Source organism: Pan paniscus, chromosome 7, assembly GCF_029289425.2.
Source record: "Pan paniscus chromosome 7, NHGRI_mPanPan1-v2.0_pri, whole genome shotgun sequence".
Lineage (NCBI taxonomy): Eukaryota > Metazoa > Chordata > Mammalia > Primates > Hominidae > Pan > Pan paniscus.
In genome coordinates, this window is record NC_073256.2 from 134,964,345 (window position 1) to 134,984,218 (window position 19,874).

Sequence of the window (19,874 nt, forward strand, 5' to 3'; positions counted from 1 at the left end):
TGGCTTAAGCCAAAAGGGATTTCTTAGTTCCTGTAGTGAGAAAAGATGCTAGAGAAGAGCTCACAGAATAAAAGAAAATGGCAGGAAACAGGGCTTCAGGTATTGGAATCAAGTTTCAGTGCCCTCAGGATTCTGTGTCCACCCCTAATTTTAGTCTGTCTCTGTTTGCTCCATTCTCTCTCATTGCAGATCGGTTTTTTCCAAGTGGTGGGGAAAATGGCCTTCCACTGTCCTTTCACCTTGCTGTATCCTGAGCCCAGAGCTAGGTTGCTTCTCCAACTCTAAATTGAGAAATCCTAGAATGAATTCTAAAAAGTTTGGGTTATATAACCAACCCATGGACCAATGATAGTATAAATGGGTAGTATGATTAGACTAATCCAGGTTATAAGCTCATTCCTGTGGCCAGGAATCGGGTATGGGAGTTATGGAAGAGTGTACTGTGCAAGGAACAAATATTAGAAAAAGAGGGGGTCAACCAGGAAAATTTGCAAAAAAAAAAATCCACAAACAACGGCAACCACAGTCCACTGTTGTTCTTTCTTGGTTATAATACTATCTCAGATATAATACTAGTTATCCAATCTTTCAGAAGCCCAAGAAAAGTTTACAGAAAATCAAATGCATCGTTGACTGTCATGGGAATTACTAGTCTTCATATTTTTTTTCTGAATTTGTGAACTTCTGTACTAACATTTTTATTTGCAGCTGTTTCTTGCCAGCTGTTTCAATTAATTGCTATGTGATCTTGTCAGGTCTTGGTTAGCCTGGGTAAAAGCACAGCGAGGAAACAGCTAAGAAAAAATAAAATGAAAGATCCAGCATCCTGGTAAGGACATTATCTTTAAAATGGTTTAGAAATCTACAGCCCTGATTATTCAGGCATTAGATCCCTTGGCACCGTTACAAGCCAAAATGTGTTAACTTGACATTTTGATGTAGTTTCAGCTTGAGTAATTCATTTTCTTTCCCTAAATTCCCACTGAAGTTTAAGCTAGATAGAAGATTTTTCAGCTTTAAACTAAAATGTGTACTTGTCCTAAAGCCTCAAAGAGTCTGTTATCCTCAGTGTTCTTAAATTTGTTCAACAAAACTAGATGCCTTAAATTTTTGTCTAATGCTTTGAAACACTCATTCATCAAAGACTAATTTTAAGCCTAAATTTAAAGACATTCTAGGTGTGTTTAAACACAAAAGCAGTCTTGAATTACTTCATGCCTTTTTAAACTAAAGAATTAAAGGTATTAGTCATTTAAATTAATATTTTTTAAGTTTATATTTTTACATTAAATAGAAATTGTGCACTGATGCAAAGAATTAATACTTTCTTTTTGAAAAATTCTTACTGTTGCTGGTATGTAATTTGCATTCCAAAAACTGCTAGAAAATTTACAAAGAAAGGGTAAAACTCTATTTTCTCTGTTTTGAGATCTTTATTATTCTTCCATGACACCAAACCACAAGACTACCAAGTGGCATGCTCTTTGTTATAATTGCCTAAAGCTGTTATAATGCTTTCAGATGTCTTTTTGAGGCAGTACTTCCAGATTTAACGTCTACGAGAATCATTTGGGTGTGTGTTTAAAAAGAACGGTTTTTATGTTTACCACAAATGTACTGAGACAGAATTTCTAAAGTGAGGATCTAAAAATCTACATATTTAACAAGTTTTCCAGGTGATCTGTCACTGACATTTTGAAAAATCTTGTTCTAAACAGTGTAGTGAGAATTGTTGAGTATTTCAAAAAACGGCAGATATAAAACACATTATGCCGTATTTAGAGTTCTGGCCTTTTGAGGATTTAACAATAATATTCTATATCAGCAGTTCTCAGCCCGGGCAGCACATTAGAATCAACTGGAAAAATGTTAAAATTCCCTAGGCCAAAACCACACCCCAGACCCATTAAATCAGAATTACTAAGGTGAGATCCAGACATCAATGTGTTTTAAGCTTCCCAGTTGATTCCAATCTGAAGCCAAGGTAGAAACCGTAGCTCTGTATAAATTTATAGGCATGGAAAGAATCTTGAAGGATTGTGTTTTCAAGTAATAGTTAAATACCTGGAGCAAAGAACTTCTTCTAGAGGGCAGAAGTCTAAAACCTATACAGAACTAATCTTACAGTCTTGGGTATCAGAGTCAAAGGACCCTCACCCTTGTCATCCACAATCACACCACTAATGAAAACACAGTAGAGATAACGCCATACAGCTGGCAACTCTTATAAGCGAAGACAAAGAAGGGGATTGTTGCATGCTCTCCCAGCCTTGTAGGTCATAACACTTTGAAGACATTGCAGAGGTAGAGTGAAGTCAAAAGGAAGGCTACATTTCTCTTTGTTCTCTGTTCCTTGCTAAACATGGCGAGCCACATCTTGTTTTAGACTGCTAATAGAACTAAACTGTATTTGTAATTTACTCATTAAACAGTTATTTACTGATCACCTGCAGGCTCCAGGCACCAGGCTTCGAGCTGGGCCTACCATGCTGGAAACCTTTGCCCAAAGGTTATGGAATGTAATATAGTTTTTAAGGTGATCTGTCATGGACATTTTGAAAAATCGTGTTCTAAACAGTTTCCTTACCATGCTGGAAACCTTTGCCCAAAGGCTATGGAATATAAGCTAGAAGAGAGCTATTCATACATGCAAATCCTAGGATAATCAGAGGCCTTCTCCACATTCAGAAATTGGACATCCATCAACCAACGCCCCAAAACAATGAACTGCTTTTACTCCATTGATACTTAGATTTTCATGGTGCCTATAAAGCAGACCACAGAGCTCATTAGAGGGCTCCTTCCCATGGGATACCACACAAAGAGAGTATCTACATGGTTTAAAAATTACTATATGTGCCCAGACCTGTACAATCTAACTTAGGATAAAGATACAAGAAGGTAACACTATAAAAATGTTCAACTCCGGAAGATGAGAATGTAGCACAGCTTTAATTGCAATAAGGTGAGGGAAATAATTTTCAAAACAGCTTTGAGAAGGGGGAAAAAAGTCATTTGCAAAAGCTCAGTACTTAAAATCTACAGATGGCATAGTGAACAAATAAATCAATTAAAGGATGCAAAGTGTGAACAGAAACATAAATGTGAATTAAAGGCATACAAACTTCAAGTTACGTATGAAGTAAGTATTTTAACCACTGGCACTAAAATTTTAAATTGAATTCTCTGATGAAACAGAAAACTGGCATAATTGCCTCAGTAAAGAGTGGTTTGAGAGTTACAGCTGGTGGGGAAAAAATAAATGTGTTTCTGTGTTTCGAATAGACAGTAAAGCATGACAGATGAATAGAAAGGGCTTGCCAAGGTACCAACAATAGTCCAGGTGAGAAATAACTAAAGCATCAAACAGTCTCAGAGGCAGAATTTGAATTAAATAGTAGCATGTTTTTCTCCTACAATGCCCATCTTGATGGATATTACTACATGCGGCTAGTTCTTACCCATCCTTCCAATGTTGTAGCCATTGGCCTAGTAAGGTCAAAGAGTTTGGGGTGTTTCCTAAAGCTACTGGCCTCTGTTTGGAGAATTATTTTTTTCCTTGACCTTTAAAGGATTTTGTAACAAGTGTTTTGCACCAGTCTTGTGTCCTTTCTTGCTTGTTTACAACTGTTTCTGTATTTGTGGGGGAGAGGGAGAGGAGTCGGTGGGAGAAGGGTCTTTTTCTTTCAGATGGTGGAGGGCAATACCATCTTAGAGCACTCTCACCCTCTCCTATGGCTGAGTCCTGAATAGAGGGTGAGAATATGGACCCTGGAGACAAACTGCCTGAATCCCAGCTCTGCCGCTTACCAGCTGTTCCTTTGAGCAGAATTTTCGAGTTGCTTATGACTTGATTTTCTCTTCTATAAAAGGGACAAATAGTATGTTCTTACACGAGTTTTATTTTTAAACAGCTCTGAGGAACATTTATATTTACAAGAGCCAAATACTTTAAAAATCTACCAATGCCTTACCTAGCAAACAACTCCATCATTTGCAAGGATGAAATGAGATAAGGAGCTAGCATTGTGCCTCCACGAAAAGGGAAGGGGATCTGTAGATGTCAGATATCATCCCTACTTGGATAAAAACTAAAGATTTAAAAAATAAATGCATAATCATTTATTTTCCCCTCCCCATAAGCCAGCATTTTCTCCAACTGCTTTCATCAAAGCAGTGGAATTTCAACAACTCAGTTAGAAAATGGCATCACCACTGCCATTTTCTCTTTTAGCAAAGCCCTAACTCCCTGCCCTGCCCAGAGCTATTTTGATCCTATCTGTCTCCTTCTATCATTTGTCTTATCCATCTCCAATTTCTGTCAGTCTTTATTTCAACTATGTTTTATAAATGTGTATCTCCCTTGGACACGCCAAGTGCAATAACTGCCTTTCAGGATGCTTCACCTCTCACCTCAATCACATGTGTGGACAAAGCCAGCCTTGGCATGACCTCTTCTTCAGCTTGCATACCCTACTGTCCCCTCTTTGTTCTTTCTGGCTAAATCCTGAACCATCCTTCAAGATTCATCTCAAAGCCCACTGCTGCCCCCGAGATCTTTCCACACTGATTTCTGTCATCCCTGAACTCTGAGGGCTCATGGATTCATCACATCTGCCCTCTGCTGTAATGTTTTAGTTTCATGTGTGTGAAGCTTTGTCTGCCCAAGTAAATGAAAAGCTCCTGGGAATGGGATTAATTCTCCCTCTTTCCCCACCCAGCACAGTGCAATGACACTCACAGATATCCAGTTATAGTGGTTGAGCTTGCTTGATTCAGAATTCATTGTAGTTTGCAAGTTCCACAGATTAGGAAATAATCTTTCTACTTTGTATATTGCCTCAGGCAGTTACTTCTTTTTTAAAAACAACATTTGATGCAAGAAATAATGCTTCTGAAGTCAAAATAATTATATGTTAATGATTAAATTTATATATGAATGCTTTCATTGTGGTACCCATAAAATTAAAGATAAAGCAAAATCTTAGAATAAGCTTCTATACTATGATATCAAGAGTAGTCCAAACTCACTGATTGACAGCCTGTTATGAAGAGGTAGTAATATACAGTATATCACTAAATCATGAAAACAATCATATGAGATAGATATTAAATTATTGCCTTTTTACAGATCAGGAACCTTAAGCACATGATAGAAAAAAGGGTGAAGACTGAAAGCAAGGCACATGTTTTTCCCTGGAGAAGTTATAGAGAATCAACAAAGATGGTAGATTTTTTTTTTTTTCTGCCAGACCCTGTTCTAAATGTAGTAACTCATTTAATCCACACAACTTCCTAAAATAAAAACTATAGTATTCCTTCCATTTTACAGACCAGAAAACATAAACCCAGAGAGGTTAAATCACTTGCCCAAGGCCACACAGCTAGAAAGTAGCTGAACTGGCTTCAAATCTCAGTCAGTCTGGCTCCAAGAGTACTGGTGCCTTTTTTTTTTTTTTTTCTTTTTTTGAGACAAGGTCTTGCTCTATCACCCAGATTGGAGTGCAGTGGCACAATCATGGCTCACTACAGCCTCAACCTCCCAGGCTCAAGCAAACCTCCCACTTCAGCCCCCCAGTTATTCAGGTGCAGCAGCTCACATCTGTAATCCCAAAGAGGCTGAGGTGGGAGGATTTTTTGAGCCCGTGAGTTCAGGACCAGCCTAGGCAATATAAGTGAGACCTCCGTCTCCACAAAAAATAAAGAGTCCTTGTTTTTAACCAATAAACTTACTACACAAGTCAAAAACATGGTTATAACACTGACAGATGTGTGGTATTAAAATCTCAATGTCTCTGAAAGAGTTAGACTCTTCAGACCTTGAACTCCTCCCAACAATCAGCAAAACCCTTGCCCTAAAAACAACAACAAAAAAAGATAATCATATTTGTGCAGACTTAGCATGGACCTGATTGATAACAAGCACTTGGTAAATGTTAAGTACTCCTGTCCACACCACCGCTACCACCACATGTGCCCTTCTACTATGGCTACATGACCAACACCGGTTAAGAATCATAGCTTCCTGGAACATATGAACAGCATCTTGCTTTTTTTCTCAGAGTCTTTTCTCACAGAATGCTTTATCTTATTTTCTGCTTCTTCAGGGTTGTAAAGGTCTTTCTGAACAGGTCGTGGAAAAGAAAAAGAGCATATCTGAGAATGGCGCTAACATTATCTCTCTTTATATTTCCCACCCCTAGATGTCCTTTACACTTTCATCTATTTTCCTTGTCTCTAGGTACATACTTGCTCAGAAGCCACTAGGCAAACTCAAGGCTTTTCACCATCAATGGATCCAAAGGCAGCTAGCAAATCAAAGCAATGCTTTAGCCTTTCACTACGTGAGGCTCGTTAGCTGTAAATTCAGGAAGACCTGTGCTCCAAGGACTCTCGCAGGGCATTGAAATCCTCTCACAAACCAGGTTTGGTAACAGAGCACAAAACCTGGGTGAGAAGAGGTTTGACTTCCTGCTAAGGGGTGGACTGCCTTCTTTTGGTGGGGCAGTGCTTTCTAAGGGAAAGTGCTGATTAAATAGCACCTGCATAGAGATCTACAGCTGACTGGGATGGGGGTTGTAAGCCACGAGCCCTTCAAGGTGGATGCAGCATTTTGAACATTAGCAAGAAGAGAATATTTCCTGGCACAAGAACAATACCTGGCACATAACAGGCACTCAATAAATATTTGTTGTATGAATGAGTGATCCATAGGAGAATATGAAGAATTTATAAAAATAAATACTGACCCTTGAACAGATTTGAACTATACAGGTCCACTTACATGTGGATTTCTTTCAACAAAACACAGATTAAAAATAGAGCATTTATGGGATATGAAACCCATGTATCTGCAGGGCCCACTTCAGGACTTGGGTACATGCAGATTCTTGTATACTTGGGGATTTGGGTATACAGGCAGGTTTTATTAAAACCCTTGTTTTACAAATGAGGAAATTGAGGTTAAATAATTTGCCTTCAGAACATGTAACTAGTAAGTGACAGAAGCAAGATTCAAATTCAGATCACTCTTATTGTAAAATCTATGCTCATAGGTACTATGTTTCACTCTTGAAGGAGTGGCTTGCTTGACTAGGTATGTTCCAGAATGTCCTAAAAGTATTGAATCTCTGCCTCCAGGAGTTAATAAGACTTATGAAAGCTGTATTTTGACTAATATTTTGGATCTGAATTCAGCGAGATGCCACCATCATATGACCTTAACCTGTATGACCAGTGTGGATGTGTGTGCTGGCTCCCTTCCCCAGTAGCTTGTCAATTCAGCACCAGCTGATGCCAAACCAGCTGCCACAGCCACTTTTACCGTAGAAGTGTATCTCTGCATCTTGAAGTGTAGTGTACTGCAAAAAATAAATAAGAGGAAAATATTATATAAGAAGTTGTCAATTCTGCCCCTCTTGAAAACTATCCAGTGAGGGAGGGCAATTTTGTACACTTTGCGGAAAAGGAAGAAAGGCACAGGAGTACTTTACTCAGGCACTTCAGGAGCAGAGCTTCGGCTCTTTCTTCCCCTTTGGAATTGGAAGAGACCAATGCCTTTTCAATTCCACTCAAGACAGAGAGAAGACTGTAAGGGCCATTGTTGGCCTGACAATGGAAGATGATTTTCATAGACAAGTTGATTGCTTTCTAAGAAGCAGAAAAATAAAGCTGAATTCAGCAACTACCCAAGAGTCTGTGAGAGCAGCCACTTCTGAAGGGACAGAAGAAGGCAGCTTTGCCAGCAAGCTCATTTCCCTTATCTGGGAGGAAAATGGGTTTCGCAATATTTTCATATTAGAGCAATGAACATCCTATCCAAGGTCTGGTAAAGTCTGTGGCCTGCTGAAGCTAGTAAAAACTTGGGAAATGTTACCAGGAAAATCTGATATCATGACGCTTAAACTAGCCTAGACATATGTAGAGAGATCTTTTAAATGGATAGATAATGTAAGTAAACAGACTATTTTCTGAGCCTTTAAACTCTATTGTGATAAACCTGCTTTCTCAGAGAAGGGAAAAATAGCTCCCTAACAAAGCACTGAAAAGTATGGTTAAAAAAAATACTTAAATGTAGGTATGAATATTGCTGTACACATGACATTTATATAAAAAGTAATAATATAAAGCAGCGTAAAGCAAAAAAAATCGTTGTACTGTCTATTCATGCTCTACATCAGAAGGTTCATCAAGTAGCTGTACTAATATTCATATTGGCCAAAAGAACTGCTTAATACTATGAATTTTTCTTCACATTTAGCTAAAATGTACTGAATACCTGCATTGAGTACACACATTACATCAGGTGACACTATGTGGACCAAATTCTCTAATTACCAGTAACTCTCTTGGGTGATGTTAGCCTCACTTTTTAGATGAGGAAATTTAGGCTCAGAGAGATTACATAACTTGGGTATCACTGAGGGTGCTTTAAACCACAGGTAACCATACCTAACAATGGCTTAAACAAAATTCATTTCAAGTTATCCCCCGTAACAAAGAGTTTGAAAGTCTTTGTCTCAGGGCTGAATCAGCAGATTAATGATAACACCAAGGACCCTGGCTCTACCCATCCTTCCATGCATCCTTTCTTGGTGTGTTGGCTTTTAGTTTGCAAGCTTCTAGTCTTATGGTTATATGATGGCTGCAGCAGCTCCAGACATTACTTGTTTACACAGCTAAGACCACAGGCCAAATAAAAGGGTGCAAAGGCTTCTCTTCCTGCAACATCCTTTCCATCATAACAGAAAATTTACCCAGGGCCCCCAAACAGATTTCTCCTTAAATCTAATTTGGCAAAATGGATCACATGGCCATCTGTAGCTGTAAGGGATGATGGGAAAGTGAGTATATAGCATTTTCACCATTACTGGAGGATGGTTTTGTCAGGAAGGAAGGAAGGAATAGAGGAAGAAAGGGAGGAAGAGGAGAGAAAGGGAGGGAGGGGAGAGAAGTGGTAGCTGAACCAACACCAACAGTGTCCGGCATATTATCAAAGTTAGAAGTTGATATAGCTAGAACTGAGTCTCTTTTCACAAAGCATGTTCCAACACAACTTCATAGCAAAAAAACAAATAACCTGATTTAAAAATGTGCAAATGACCTAAATAATTTCTCAAAAGAAGATATACAAATGGCCAAACAGGTATATGAAAAGGTGATCAACATTACTAATCATCAGGGAATTGCAAGTCAAAATTTCAATGAGATATTCCCTCACTTGTTAGAATGGCCATTATCAAAAAGACAAAACATAACACGTGTTGGTGAGAACGTGGAGAAAAGGTAAACAACCCTTGCACACTATGAATGGGATTGTCAATGAGTACAGCCATTATTCAAAACAATACAGAAGTTTGTCAAAAATTTAAAAATAGATCTGTTAGAAATCCCACTTCTGGGTCTATATGCACAGGAAATGCAATTAGCTTGTTGAGAAGATATTTGCATCCCTATATTCACTGCAGCATTATTCACAATAGCCCATATACGGAATCAACCTAGGTGTCCATCAGTGGATATATGAATGAAAAAATATGCTTCATAAACACAATGGGAATACTATTCAGCCATAAAAAATGAAGAAAATCCTGTCATTTGTGATAACATGGATGAACCTGGAGGACATTATGCTAAGTGAAATAAGGCAGTTGCAGAAAGATAAATACTGCATGATCTCACTTATATGTGGAACATAAAACAATTGAACTCATAAAAGCAGAGAATAGAATAGTGGTTACCAGGCGTTGGGGTGAGGAGAGGAATGTGGGGAGATGTTCGTGAAAGGGTATAAAGCTTCAGTTAGATGAGACAAATAACTTCTAGACATCTATTGTACAGCATGGTGACTGTAGTTAATAATAACAGAATGTACACTTGAAAATTGCTGAGAGTAGATCTTAAATCTTCTCCATATGTGAGGTGATGGATATGTTAATTAACCTGATTTAGTAATTTCAAAATGTGTGTATATCTCAAAACATGTTGCACACCATAAATATGTACAATTTTTGTCAATTAAAATTGAACAAATATTTTTAAGTAAGACAAAACAAAAACCCACATACTTTTTACCCCACGCCAAGCAAAAGAGGTAGGGAAGTCCTTTCTCAGGTAGTTACAGCCCACAACTTTTAATATCAGTGCCATGACCTTGAAGGGGCTGCTGAAAGGTTATCAGGAGGACTGCTGGTGATGATAGAGCTGAGATGCTCCCTTTAAAGCATGGGGAATCTGACACCCTTCTCTGAGTGTCCTTAAGTTTGAGGTCTCTAGGGAGCCAAGCTGACTTCCCTTTGGGGAATAGAAAGTCATCCAGATTTTGTGTGGACTGAACTCAAACTCCTGGAGTCTGAGGAGGGCTTCTTATACCTAGCTTGACTCAAACTCGCCACTGAGTCAAGACACTTGTCAAGTCTTTAAATGTCCTTCAGTCCTGTGCCAACTGCAATGTACAAAACATCTCCAACTCCATTCTTCTGTTGGTTTGTTGATTTCTCTCTGAGTGGTCCAGATGCATTCTCATACCATACCACATATACATTTTTTTGTGAATCATTAATAGATTCTAACAGTTGCATATAATATTGAAAATTATATGCAAAAATTATAAAATGGCCAGGGACAGTGGCTCATGCCTGTAATCCCAGCACTTTGGGAGGCTGAGGCTGGTGGATCATGAGGTCAAGAGATTGAGACCAGCCTGGTCAACATGGTGAAACCCCATCTCTACTAAAAATACAAAAATTAGCTGGGCGTAGTGGTGGGCAACTGTAGTCCCAGCTACTCGGGAGGCTGAGGCAGAAGAATCACTTGAACGCGGGAGGCAGAGGTTGCAGTGAGCCGAGATGGTGCCACTGCACTCCAAACTGGCGACAGAGTAAGACTCCATCTCAAAAAAAAAAAATTATAAAATAATATTGGAATTATTTACATCACATTCACCTATATGAACATATAAATAACATAAATATGTATGTAATATGGATTTAAAACTTTTATTTCCATTTGCAAAGTTATTCTCTGAGAGCCTGATAAACAAAGTTGAGTATACACTTTTTGTATATATAAACACATGCACAAACGTGCATGTACACACACACACCCATCCCAGGGTAGCCAATGGTGAAATAAAGAAGAGAGAGTCATAATCCACAGTCTCAAAAGTTTTATATACAAGAAGAAGCACACACACACACAAAATATCAGAAGCAGACTTGGGTTGGAATCCTGGCTCTGTCACTTGCACCTTGGCATTAGGCATATTTTGTCATCTCACTGAGACTCAATTTCTCATTTGAGAATGGGGACAATAATACCCACTCCTCATAATCGGTGGGGAATTTAGAAGAAATGTAAATGAAACATCTAGTACAATGCTTAGCATTACCCATAAACACTCACAAACACTGTATCGTTCAGACAAATAGAGGAGAGATTTATTATGGCAGTAACACATTTGGATTTCTTGGCTCTCAACTCTTCAAAACTCTTCAGAAATGTTTTAGGAGCTCTAAAGTGGTACATCTAAAGGAGTGACATCAGGCAGAACCCCTAATTTCAGTGGATGTTCCTAGAGCTTCCATGTCCCATGTGGCAGCTACAGGCAATTGATTTATCATGTCTGTGATGGGCAATTGATTTATCATGTCTATAATCATCTCTAGTAAATCATTTTATCATGTCTATAATCATCTCTAGTAAAGCAGATTTCACAGTCAGCTTTTTTCATGATCTCCTTTTTAAGTCACTCACACAGATAGGGAATTGCCCTTTATTTTGGTCTCTACGCCAAAGTCTTTCCTCCTATTCCAGTTACTACATCCTTGGGGAAGAACACTGTCAAATTGATAAGCCAAATGCCAGGACAGTTTTTCTAGTGTTTAGAGCTCTCTGTTTCCATTTCCTCCGAAGCTAATTAGGTAGGGTACAGCTTTTTAGCCCCGTAGAGTGGTAACTTTTGAGTCTTTGGTTAGGATGCCAGGGAAAAGGCACAGTGAGTCGCTTTGAGTCTAGGCTGCAGTTCTCCAAATATGGACCATGGTCCAGCATCATCAGCTTCACCTGGAGGCTTCTTAGAAACACAAAATCTCGGATCACCCCTCAGAGCCTACTGAACCAGAAGTTGCATTTTAACAGGATCCACAGGAGATTCAGACACTCAGTTTCAAGATATCCATCCCAGACCTATAAACTTACTTAATTTAAGTAAAGGAAGTTTCTGCCTAGTTCAACCTAGCCATCTGAAACATGACACTCGGATTTGATATAAATTTCCAGTTGGTTAAAATTATTCCTTTTTTGTAACATTGCCGTTGTTCCCTGAACTTAGATCTATTTCTGGGTCTGCTTTGAGAGGGCCTCCTCTGTGATGAGCTGGAACGAACTGGCACAGGCTCTTGAGAGCCCATTCTGCCCATCCCTTCCCAACTTTGTGTTCAGAAACATCACATTGGTAACATGAAATTGACCACGGCAGGAGTATTTACACCACTGAAATAGGAAAATACAAGTCAGAACATTCTTTCCCCCTAAAGAACTGGCTTATAGCCCAGACATACCTGACATAAATCAGGGGTGTTGGCTCCCTGGCATAATAACATCATAGGAGCATCCTAATACTACTGTCACTTCCTCCACACTCCAATTCTTGCAACAGAGAAAGTGCATTTCTTTTCATTCTATCCTTGGTAGAAACGGGGATCAATTGGCTACTACCAAACATTGTCTCATGGAAATGCTATAGCTCAACAATTTTAATATACATAACAACCATCTGGGGTGTCTGTTAAAATGCTCTTTTATAAATTTACTCCCAGGATTTTTATTTAGTAGATTTGTATTCAGACCTGCGATTCTGCATTTTACAAGATAAAGAAATTCTAATGCTGGTAGTCTTTAGATAATGCATTGAAAAAAATTCAAGTGTCGGGCATATTGACAGGGAAGCAGCTCATTACGTTTACCTGCGGGTTCTAAGAGCTTCCACCACCCAATGCCCTGTGTCTCCCCAGAGAAATAACACTCTACTAATCAAACACACTAACTCTGATCTCAATTGTATATTGCCAACTTGCAGAGCTTATAGCAGCTACCTGTTCAGATAGCCATGAAGTAGTGTGGTCTTCAAGCTCTCAGATTTCCTGTCAAAAAATTGAAGCCCCATTGGCAAGCTGCAGGTTGCCAGCTGTCCAAGGATATCATCTCCAATTGAAATCAGCAATGCAGGCTCAGAGTCTTTGGCTCAGGTTTCCCAAGCATATCATTATTATTCTAATGAATTTGGAAAATTACATGTTCTCTAATAATAGCCCATGAAAGGAATATACAAATAGAAATACAGAAAGAAGTGACTTGCTGTGGGCCCTTTGAAGAACTTGGTGACTGAGTTTGTTCAGTTGTTTTTAGATAACAGAATTAGACTTAGTCTATTGGGCCTCATTGAATAAAAGGGAAGTTTTTCATTAAAATGTATATTCTGGGCTTCTGAAACAAAATCATAAGTTCAGGCCCACATTCTGTGCAGCACCAATCCAGAGCGGAGTAATGGTAGTTGTTTAGGGAAGAGGCATGAATTCTCCAGTTGCGGTAGTTTCCATCATTCTCACTTTGTTTTCCTAACTGGCCTTGTCTGTGTAGTTATCTGAGTTTGCAGCTCCTGCTAAGCTTTATTTTCTTTCTTGGTTTTCTTTTACCCTCTTTCCAAGTTCCCTTCAGATGGCTCACAACATAAAATCCTGGGAAGCTCTTCTTCCTGCTCTCTGTTGCAAATTAGTGTAAGCCAATCTTGTGTTTGATGATTATTGGATTATTAGAGAGATATCAATAACTGTCTAGAGTTAGTAGTTGAAGTCTGTAACAGAACTCCTCAAACTTTAACTTGGCTATGAATTGCCTGGTATCCTGTTAGTATACATTTGTTAATTCAGTAGGTCTAGAGTGGCCCTGCTGATGGTTGCATGCACCATCCATTGAGTAGAAAAGGTATAAGTTTCTGCCTCTAAAACTTTGTTCCCAGGTTCTATCAGAAGCAGGAAGCAAAACAAAGCTTGCCATTCATACAAGTGTTTATTAGCAATAGAATTTTTAAAAGGCATACAATCTGCCTTATTAACTGGATAAATCTCAAATCTTTGCCCTCTTAATTATCCTGACCATGTCTTTGCATAAAGCAAAAGTAACAGTGTTCTGGAAGTAGGGATTCTGTTAATCTGTTTCTTTTCTTTCTTTTTTTTTTTTTTTGAGACTGAGTCTCACTCTATCACCCAGGCTGGAGTTCAGTGGCACAATCTTGGCTCACTGCAAGAGCCGTCTCCTGGGTTCAAGTGATTCTCATGCCTCAGCCTCCCAAGTAGCTGGGATTACAGGCACCCACCACCACACCCAGCTAATTTTTGTATTTTTAGTAGAAATGGGGTTTCCCCATGTTGGCCAGGCTGGCTTCAAACTCCTGACCTCACGTAATCTGCCCGCGTCAGCCTCCCAAAGTGCTGGGATTACAGGCGTGAGCCTCTGTTAATCTTTGAGGATGAATCCAGCAATCTCAGAATCAGTTGCTAGACAAAGGACAGTTTCAGAATCAAGCTTTGGTACCACTGCGAAGAATATGGACTACTGAGTTCCCTGGATTATTTTGCCTTAAACAAGTGCAGAAGGGTTTCTATAACATTTATCATAGTTCTAGCCAAGCCACATATTTTGAATACCAGCAATTTTATCAATGTAAACCCAATTATAAAAACATGCTAATGTCTAAACTTCTGGGGTCAGTTGTAGATAGAGACAGCTAGATGCGTGTAGTAACTTTCCTTGCAGTGTGGCTCTTTGATTAAACTCTGTGAACGATTTCCTATAACATGTATCCCAATTAGGGCAACCAGCAGCACCTATTTTTATTATACTGTCTTTGATAATATATTATACATTAAATTACACACCACAGGACAGACTCTTCACAAGAAATGGATGCTTCAAACCAGATTTGGCCCAATTCTGAGGTGGGAAGGATCGGTTTTACATTTGAGAGAGATCAATGCGAAGGAGGCAGGAAGAAACAGCCCCTTCCAGTGAGGTGTGGAATTTTCCACTACCACCTTCTAAGCAAGACCTGAGGGTCCCCTCACCCAAAACCCTTCTATTCTTGGCACACTCTTTTTTTAGATTAATTTCTATTTGGGCCCCTTTCCCATCATGTCTTCAGCACAACATTCTCTCATGTGACTTCATGACAAACAGAAAGAGAAAATAAGTAGAAGCAACCCTAGAGATTGCCAAAGCCAGTGGGTTTTCCATCTTAGCTTTGAAGTCCTTTGTTCAGACCTAATATCACCCTGGGATGCAGACACATAATCCATATAGGAAACAGAAATGTTCTGGATGAAGCAGTGGGTGGATGCAGGGAAAGCAAAAACATAGCTCTTTTCCACGCTCCCAGTCCGTTCATCTGTTTGTGCTTGAGTGACTTCCAGTGGACACCAATAACCTGATCATTCTTCTGTCACCCATTTTGCAGATTAGGAAACTAAGTCCTTGAGGGGATAAGTAAATTGCCTGAGTACACATAGCGAGATGCGGCAGAACAGAAACTCTTTCTGTTGTGGGTCAGACTACAGGCTTTAAGGGAATGAGGTGAAGGCACTCGCTCTTGTCCTGAGACTGATGGCTCAGTGGGATAACGACTCAGACTCCAAGCTGGTTGTCCATGCCCCTAAGCCTCCCCATCCAATTAGCTCATCCTTCAGTTCCGGATAATGGCTCAACTTTTTCCTTTCCGGGTTCCAGATGAAAACCTCTCTCTGCAGTCCTGGTATCACCTGAAAAGCAAAAAATAAGGATTTTCTTCCTTCTCAATACCATCTAGCACTTGAAGAAAAACTGCCAGCCAGCCAGATGGTAAGTTGTCATGGGGAAGATGACGTGGCTGCTCTCCACAGGGAGAGCCTTTTCTGACTTTCCTCAAGTGAGTTACGCTCTTTTTAATCTGCTTCGCAGACAGCCCATTTGCTAACTTTGCATCAATATGTGCTCATCTCATTTCCCTAAAGGCTTCTGTTTCTCTCTAGGTCTCCTTTTCCACTGCATTTTTGTATCTTCCTATCCTTTCCAGTGCCCTACAAGAATTTTATTCATACAAAAGCAGGCCTTCCCAAAACACAGAGTTATGTTTGGTGTTATCAACCACACTAGTGGTTATGATTGAAGATACGTTCTCCCCATCCTAAGATGGTAAAGCGCTCAAGGAGATAACTTCCTGTTCATACTCTTTACACTGTGGGCGTGTCACCCTGAGGATTCTCTGGGGCTCCTTTTTATCCATATCTCTTTCCATCTTCCCCCTCTTTTCTCCTTTGTTCACAAGACCCTCCCTGTTGCCCCTTTCTCCACCTACCTGCCTTCTAAGACAGGAGTTGTAAGAAGGGGTGTTCAGCCTCATAAAGTACTGACATTGACAGCCTGGATCCTACTCACCACCATGCCACATTATTTACCAAAATCACATGGGTCTACAGCCTATTCCCAAAATATTACGATAGTATTAGATTGGTGCAAAGGTAATTGTGGTTTTCGCCATTAAAAGTAATGATCATGAGAAAAAAAGAAACAAGAAAAAAGAAATCTTAAGAGGAAGAAGGACAAGAAGGAAGAAGAGAAAGAAAAGTAAGAGAACTATGCACCAGTATTACTAGTAATACTAATAACTGACATTGACTGAGGAACTCTTTTATCCTGTACTACTGTGTGTGTGTGTGTGTGTGTGTGTGTGTGTGTGTGTGTGTGTGTGTGTTACATTAAGGCCTCATGAGTACTATATTATTTCCCCTTATTTTACAAATGTGGAAATCTAGGGACATTTAAGCCCAATGAGCAAATAGGAAGCCAGGATTCAATGCCTGGGGAATCTGACTGCAGAGTCTGAGCTATATAGACTGCTGACCAAAGGTGGGCTAAGTGCCCAGCTTTCAGGGTTGGGAATTATTATGGTAGCGCCCATGTTTGGGGATTACACATATTGGTGGTTCCATGATTCAAAGGGCCAAGGATGTCACAAAGCCAGGGATTCCCATATCAAGGACATAGTATGGGAGAGGATTCTGAGGTGTTAAAGACAAGTGTTTTAAGTCAACAATCCAGAGGACATGCTTTTATAACAGATGAAGTCATGGGGAAGGAAAGACTGAAGCACTGCTATGTTTGTCTTCCTAAGATCATTATATTGATAGTTTTCTAGACTCTTGTCTCTTTGAGGAGGCTTAAGCTAATTTTTTTAAATTTTACTTTAAGTTCTGGGATACATGTGCTGAACGTGTAGGTTTGTTACATTGGTATACATGTGCCATCGTGGTTTGCTGCACCTATCAACCCATCATCTAGGTTTTAAGCTCCACATGCATTAGATATTTGTCCCAATGCTCTACCTCCCCTTTCCCCCCACCCCCCAATAGGCCCCAATGTGTGATGTTCCCCTCCCTGTGTCAATGTGTTCTCATTGTTCAGCTCCCACTTATGAGTGACAACATGTGGTGTTTGGTTTTCTGTTCCTGTGTTAGTTTGCTGAGAATGATGGTTTCCAGCTCATCCATGTCCCTGCAAAGGACATGATTCTTTTTTACGGCTGCATAGTATTCCATGGTGTATATGTGCCACATTTTCTTTATCCAGTCCATCACTCATGGGCATTTGGGTTCTTTTTAAAATCACTTTGTGAGTTGTGGAGTTTCTTCCATCTTAAATGCTGTCTTGCTATTGTGTTTCATTCACCTGTTACTCACATGTGGGTTATTCACTTTGGAGACCATTTCTGGGAAGTTTCAAATACTAACATGGCTTTTACATGCCACCCCTGGGCTCTTGCCTCGTTTTTCCATTGCCTAGCCATAACACAAATTAATTTCTATATTCATTGCTTCCAAATGGTTTTCTCAGATGTTCTTTAAGTGAATCCCTGCTTATTTTTGAATTTTCTACATCACAACCCACTGCTCTTTTCCTCCATCCGTCAGAAGAGAGGGATTGATAGATGGTTATCCCACTGTGCTTTAAAGCAGACTCTACAAGTGCAGGAATTATGTTCATTTACAATTTGAAGGAATGTTAATACAACCTCTCCTTCCTTGCAAAGTACCCTCCACTTTAGTTTTTCCTTTTCAAAACTGACAGACTCTTCTTTGGACAACACTTAGGAGCCAAACATTTTGGCCTTTGTCTTAGATGAAATAATCCTATTAAAACGTGAATGAGAACTGACACTTCCCATTTCAGAATGCAAATCATGCTTCTCTGCCATCAAGACCCCGCATGCTCCACTTCCTGCTACTCTTCTGACTTCCTCCCCTACACTTTCCTATTGTACCCTCTGCCCTGACTCCACCCCATTTTCTTGCTCCATCCCTTTTGTGACCAGACACACGTATGTGCCTCGGGCCTTTTGAACTTGCCATTCCCTCTCTCTGCCTCTGCCTGAAATTCTCTTTCCCCAAATAGCTGCCTGTTCATTCTTATTATTCTTTGCTCAGATGTCATCCATCAGAAAGCCCTTCTCTGCCAGCTCAGTTTATAATAGCTAACCCCAAACATTTTCTATTTTTTACCCTGCTTATTTTTTTCACATCACAGCTCAGCACTTTGTTATATATTTCTTTACTTGTTTGTTGTCTGTCTTCCCCATTAAAATGTAAGATCTATAAGCTATGTTCACATTTTAAACAAAAACAAAACAGAAAACAACAGCAGTAGCAGCCACAACAACGTCAACACTATCACGTCCTCAGCACCTAGAACAACACTTGGCCGGTAGTAGCATTTGTTTTTTTTGTTTGTTTGTTTGTTTGTTTTTATTATTATTATACTTTAAGTTTTAGGGTACATGTGCACAACATGCAGGTTTGTTACATATGTATACATGTGCCATGTTGCTGTGCTGCACCCATTAACTCGTCATTTAGCATTAGGTATATCTCCTAATGCTATCCCTCCCCCCTGTTGAATGAACAAAGGCTGAGCTATGGTGAGAGAGGGGGGCTATGCACTGGTGGGAAACGTACCAGATCTCCAGAATCACATATTACAAGTTTCTGGATCTAACTTTGTTCCTAAGATATAAATTGCTTGATTGCTCGTGGGAGTTCTGTTTACCTGTTCAGTGCCCTAGTTCTGCAGCAATGACTATTACTGGGCCTTGTTTTCTCTTCTGTTCTTCAGCTGCCCTCTTTCCAGAGAGGTTGCTCCCACTCATCCTCCCCAAGGAAGACATTGGCCAAGCAGACCTTGGCTCTCACATGCTAAGCGACTGCCTGAGGCATCATCATTAAAAGTAAGGGTCCAGTTCTTGCTTTCCACTTCCCTAGGTGCCTGGGCCAAGTCTCACTCTTAGCTTCTCCCTTGGGCTCCCATGTGCACAGAGCAAGAGAATTCTGGCAATTAAGGGGACCTGTCCATATGGGGACCAAGAGACTCAGCAACATATTTTGTGTCTCGTTCCAACCATAGTGCCAAGTGTAGAATTAAATTTACTTTCTTAAGTTTGGAGTCTAACGTGAGCCTTTGAGCAGTACCTGAGACACAAGGCTACAAACATTTCCCTTTCTTTCCACCTCAGTTCCGCTTTGCCCTGCAGTTGCCTGAATTAAGTATACATGTCAGAAGGCTTTAGTTGGTTCCCGAGAAACTTGTGTCAAATCATGGCTCTGACAATTATTATCCATGTTTCTCAGACACTGGAAGGAATCCGTCTTAGGAAATAACACTTATTGAACAGTTACCTAGATCTGGGTCAAGCACCTTCTACACTCTAACTGTCTTAATCCTCAGAATTCTATAAGGTAGATACCGTAATTAACCAGGTTTTATACATTTTTAAAAAATTAGGCCAGGCGTGG